This window comes from Empidonax traillii, unplaced genomic scaffold (assembly GCF_003031625.1).
Source record: "Empidonax traillii isolate 1590-97213 ecotype Southwest subspecies unplaced genomic scaffold, ASM303162v1 scaffold1342:size133107, whole genome shotgun sequence".
NCBI classification, from domain to species: domain Eukaryota; kingdom Metazoa; phylum Chordata; class Aves; order Passeriformes; family Tyrannidae; genus Empidonax; species Empidonax traillii.
The window spans coordinates 127,484-133,107 of NW_020956535.1; positions in this window are offsets into that span (position 1 = coordinate 127,484).

A 5,624-nucleotide genomic window follows, 5' to 3' on the forward strand; every position below is an offset into this window, starting at 1 on the left:
AAGGAGCTTCAGCGGGGTCAGGAACAAATCCGTTGACATTTTGCATCAGCGGGGAGAAAACAAAATTCCATCCGAGGTTTTATTCAATAGAGAAACTGATAATAAACCTCCCTCTCCTCCCAAACGGGCCGTTGCCATGGCAACCGGCGGGACATGCCAGGATACGGGGATGGATGCAGAGTGTCAGGGCGAGGAGAGCTGCTGCCTCCAGGGCACCCGGGGAGGGGGGGAGGAGGAGGGCTGGGGGACGGGGATTTGGGGGATTGGAGCAGCGAGGAAGCGCGGCTGGGTGAGGTTTGGGGAGATGAATCCGGAGCTGTGGCAGCGGCAGAGCAGCTCTGGCCGTCTGTTGGGCTGTCACTGTGCCTGGCAGGAGAGGGACAGACAATCCCCCCCCCTGTGCCCTGCAGAGCTCAGCTGGCCCTGCCTTGGGACAGCGTTTGTGGGGCTGGGGGGTCCTGTCTGCAAAGGGCTCCAGCTGAAGGACAGCTGTGAGCAGAGCGAGGTGTTAATCCCACTTCCCTTTCCATCTCGGGAACAAGAGGGTCCTGTGCCCCTCCCTCCCTCCCACCCCACGATGTGCAGCCCACGTGCTTGCCAATATTTGGGAGGTTTGGTTTGCTACGGTTTTGGGGTTTTTTTTCCCACTCCCAAAGAAGAGCTTGGAGGTCAAACCCAGCACTTTAAAATCTTATCCCCGGGAAGAAGAGCAGTCCAGGTAGCCAAGAGGACTGGGAGCTGGTGTGGGGTGTGGGTTCAGTTCCCTCCTGGCTGGCAGGGCAGTGCCACTGGTGGGACGGTGACCGAGTGAACCAGTCACTCAGTGAGGGGGACACTTGCCTTGTGCAGCAGGGAAGGCGTTTAGGAACAGCTTTTCTCCCCGGGAATGGCTGTCAGGAAGCAGCAGGAGATGGAAAGGTGCCAGCCTGGAGCTGCCCAGGGCATGGCAGGGCCGGAGCCAGGCCCGGAGGCTCCCTGAGAGGGGAGGCAGCTTTTCCCTGGCTCTTGTTTTTGCAGCCTTTTTTTCCTTTTTTTTCATGTTAAAACCTCCTGGTTTTTGCTCCAGAGCCTGGAACTGCAGAGCTGGGGGAGCTGGAGGTCTTTTGTCTGTGCCTGTCACCTGCTTCACGTCTGCACCCCGGGTCACTGTGGGCCTTCAGGACGGAAAATAAATGCTGGAAGAGGAGCAGGTAGAATTCCTTCCCCACAGGTGGAAGTTGTAGGTCTCCTGGGGGCAAGCTGGTGAATGTGGCAGCTGTTCCTGGTCATTATTTCATAGCCTGCAGGCCTCCTGTGACAGCCTTCACTCCTGCCTCCCCCTCCCACCATGTCCTTGGTCATCTGCTTTGGAGAGGGGATCTTTGTACTCCCTGGCTTTGGGGAAGGCGTTTGAGGAGCAGTTGGATCTCCTGCAGAGGCAGGGGCTGTCACTTAGCCAGAGTCAGGAGGCACAGCAGATGGTGACCTGTTTTTGCCAGTGAAAGAAGGAGGTTGGAGAGGCACCGTTGAAGTGAGGACACGGGGAAGGCGCTGCCTGGCCTGGCCTGGGATAAACAAGGATTCATTTTAGCCAGCCCAGGACCTGCCTTTTCCTGTGCTCGGGGCGAGGAGGTGATGCCTGGCAATGTGAACCCCCATGGTCCCTAATTTTTGACTCTCAAAGTTATGTTTTATGATTTAAAAGATGCCTGGGGTAGGATGGGAAGAGTTTGCCCATCATGTGTCTGACCTCCAGCTCTTCCCACCAAGAGCTCCAGGAGAAGGGACCCCGAACGAGCCAGACCCCAAGTTAACACTTCAGCCAAGATTTGTCCAGACCAGGGAGGATGAGGATATTTTCCTTTCTTCCCCTCAATTTTCCTGTGTGCAGCGAACTCTTGTAAGCTGATTCCCTGCTATGCATATAAACATGTGTTTCTCCTTTGGAGTGTTGCAGATTTCTTGGCCTCAGGAGCTTCTTTAGGGAGTTTGGCCGCGTTTGGTTCGTGTGGAGTGAACAAGTCTTACAGCTTCGTGAGGGATCTGGGGGGGAACTGGGCTTGGAGCTGGGTCCCTGCTCAGGTTCAGCTCCTGCCCTGGAGAGAACTCCATCCCTGGCAGGTTCTGCTGGAGCAGAAGGTGCCTGAGGCAAGGCTGGATGCCCCTGGCAGGAGAATCCCAGAGTCACCTGAGATGTGGAGCTGGGAAGAGCTGGATGAGCTTCCCTGTGAGGGATGTGCTGATTTGGAAGCATTTTGGGTTCTTTGCCCCTTGCAGTGGCTGTCACAGCCCCATAGGTGGCTGTCACTGTCACTCCCCAACAGGGGATATGAAATAACGGGAGAAAGGTTTGTCAGGATTGTTTTTTTCCAGCTTGCCCAGAGAATTTGTGGACTCTCAGTCCCTGGATTGGTTCCAGGCCAGGTTGGACGGGGCTTGGAGCGACGTGGAATAGTGAAAGGTGTCCCTGCCCATGGCAGGGGGGTGGGACTGGATGAGCTTTAAGATCCTTTCCAACCCAAACCATTCTGTGATTGTGTTGGGAATTCTGCCCCCACAGAACGATCCTGATCCTGCATAAGCAGAGGGGCAGAAGGGCTTGTGGTACAGCAGCTGGGGAAGCCCTGGCACAGCTCCCAGGAAATCCCAGCTCTGCTGGAACCAGCCTGGCCAGGGGCTGGTTGTCCATGTTTGTAACCTGGCCAGGTATTTGGGAGGTGTTAATGGGAGGGAGGGAGTGTTTCCAGGCCTGGGGAAACAGTAACAGGGCTGGAATGGTCTGATGGAAAAGGGAGGACCTGCAGGGAGATGGCAGGATCCAGAGGCTGAGGAGGGTTATGGTAATTAGGACAAGGGATACAGGGAGGCAGATGAGTCACTCGGAGATTAGGTAAATCTCAGCAGGATTATTACAAGGGAAAATCCTGCAGATGTTGGATCTCAACAGCTTGAGGAGTCACCTTGAGGGGGGAACTTTGCAGGGCACTGACCTTGGAAAAAAGAACCTTGGTTTAGTGGGGATTTGGGTGCAAAACCCAAATCTCTCTGTAGGGGAGATCCAGGGGCGGGGCAGGTGGCACAGGGCACAGGTCAGTGGTGGCCTCTGGGTGGGCCACAGGGCTCTGGGCATCCCAGCTGTGCTTGGACAGTCACTGAGTGGCTGTGGAGGGCTGCTCCGAGCCTGCCGGGTGGAAACTCCCTGCGGGATTCCCCTCTCCATCAGCACCTGGTGGAAGCGACACCCTGGGGACCAAGCGCTCCTGGCTCTGCTCCAGGGCATGTGGCACTGTCACCTCGTGCATGCCAGTGACAAGCACACCCTGGCTGTGCCCCCCCAGTGCAGGAGGGTCCCCTTTCCCAGGGGCTCAGGGTGGGCTCAGGGCAGGGGAGATGGGACGGGAAAGAGAGCCCAGGTTTGTTATCCTGGTAGGACTCCCCCCCGTGCCTGGCAAGCTGGCTGCTTGTGCACTCCAGCCTGGGATCCTTCTGGATGAAATATTAACTTCCAGAGCATGAAATGCTTCTTAATCAGGCAGCAAGCAGCGTTTGGGCACGAGCCGCTCCGAGAGGCGAGAGCTGCCCTGCTCGCTGTTTGCCTTGGCAAACTGTCAGGAGCCTCAGCTCCCTTTAATGACCACGCACAGGGAACCAGGAGGTCTCCGTGGGAGGGGTGAATCCTGCCAGCTCAGAGCCCCACTATCCTAATTAACATATCCTAATTAACGCTCAAAAGGCAAAATGCAGAGGGTGGGTGCTCTGGGGAAGGAGCGAGGGCTCCGTGGGGCGGGATGGCCACAAAGCAGGGATGCTCCTCAGCTCCATCCTCCTGCTGGGAGAGGGGTGTGCTTGTGCTGTGATAGATTTGGGGTGGCCATGGGCCTCAGGAGAGCACTGCTCTTAACCCTTCCCCTCCTGCCAGGCTGTGGATTAGCCACAGGGCAGGGGAATGGGGATCTGCTGGCCCTGCAATAACGTCCTGTCCTTTCCTAGCCCTCTTTGGAACCTCTCTGAGCAGCAGTTCCAGGTCATACCTGAGCTTTGTGATCCGAGACAGAGCAGAGCCTGTGCTCTGACCCCTTCCAGCGGGGAGACTCTCCTGCAGAGCCCCGGGCCTGGAGCAGCCTGTGGGCAGCCTGTGACCTCTGCCCGCTGCTGCCAGCCCTCCAAATTAGCAGGGCCTCGTTAGCAGCGCTGGCAGCAGAGCCTGGCACTTCCCTCAGCCGCGGTCCTGTCCCTGTTGGGGCTCCTGGGCTGTTTGAGCATCGTTACACACCCAGCGGGCTGGGGGGGTCCCTCCCAGGGGCTTCTCCTCCGGCTCCTGCAGCTCCAAAACAACCTGGGAATCACAAGGGGGGGGTTTCTCTGCTGCCAGATTCCTGGCACTGCTCCCACAGTGGCCCTGGCACCTGGTCCTGGGCAGGTGACCTTAGTTTTATTCCCCACCACAGCTCCATAATTCCCCAGGGAGCAGATGAGCAGCAGCCCTGGCTCGGAGTGCAGTGCCTGGGCTCGCTATAAATAGATTAGTCCTTAATCCTAAAAAGATAAACCAGTGCTGCTACTCAGGCAGATTAAGTGATACTGGGGGGAATTTTCCAGCCTGTGGAGCGGGAGGATGGAGGTTGATGAGCACTCCCTGCTCCGTGGCTGTCCCCACCGCTGGGCCTTCCCACGGAGCCCTCGCTCCTTCCCCACGGCATCCACCCTCTGCATTTTGGGTTTTCAGGTGTAACTGGGGTAAATGGTGCTCCCAGATGGCACAGCTCATGTACCCAGCAGTGGATCGTGGTGTGGGGGACACAGCTCTGCTGTCACGTGCAGGGGGGCTCGGGAATTGTGGATTTACTGCCCTGGGAGCCCCCCTTCCTTAGGCACCTTCTGCTGGGGCTGAGGTGGAGGAATGGGGTCGCTGAGGGAGCAGGAGTGACAATAATGACACAGCGTGGTTTGCCAGGTGATGGGCTGAATCCTCCAGTGTTTGCAGCAAGTGCAGGTGGGAAATAACCACCTTGTGCACCTCGAGGTCGTTTTGTGCCTCTAATGAGGCGGCGGTGGCAGCACTGAGGTGTTGAGGGGTTTGTCTGCACCTCGTGTTTTGAGGCTGATTTCAGGCAGAACATGCTTTTCCTCTGTTAATCCACATCAATACAAACAGGAGAGAGGCTTGGGGGAGGCAAGGAATAATTTTTAATTGGGTGCTGAGGCTCAAACATGGGACTCTGGGAGCACCCTGACATGGTGCTCCCGCTCAGAGGGTGCTCCTGCATCCCTCTTGGTACTGGGAAGGGGGCTGAGGCTGTCAGGGCTGGGCTCCTGGAAGGTGGTAAGCACACAAAGAAAGAGAAGGCATCTTCTGAGGAAGCTTTGAGGTCTGTCCATCGGTGTTTTCTCTCTGAAAAAAGTTGAATTAAGGCCACAAGCTCTGCCGGTGGCAGGGGGGGGGGGAATGAGGAGAAGGTGACGTGGCTCGTGGGTGAGGATCGTGGGGAACGTGCTGCTGTTCCCGTGAGCTGGATGCAGTCACCAGGCACAGCCTCGCTCCTGATGCCTCTTCCTTGGACATGCAGGCAGCAAACCCCTCGTTTGGGACGTGGTTGCCGTCGGGAGCAGCTTGGGAACAACGAGCTGTTCTGAAACACAACAAG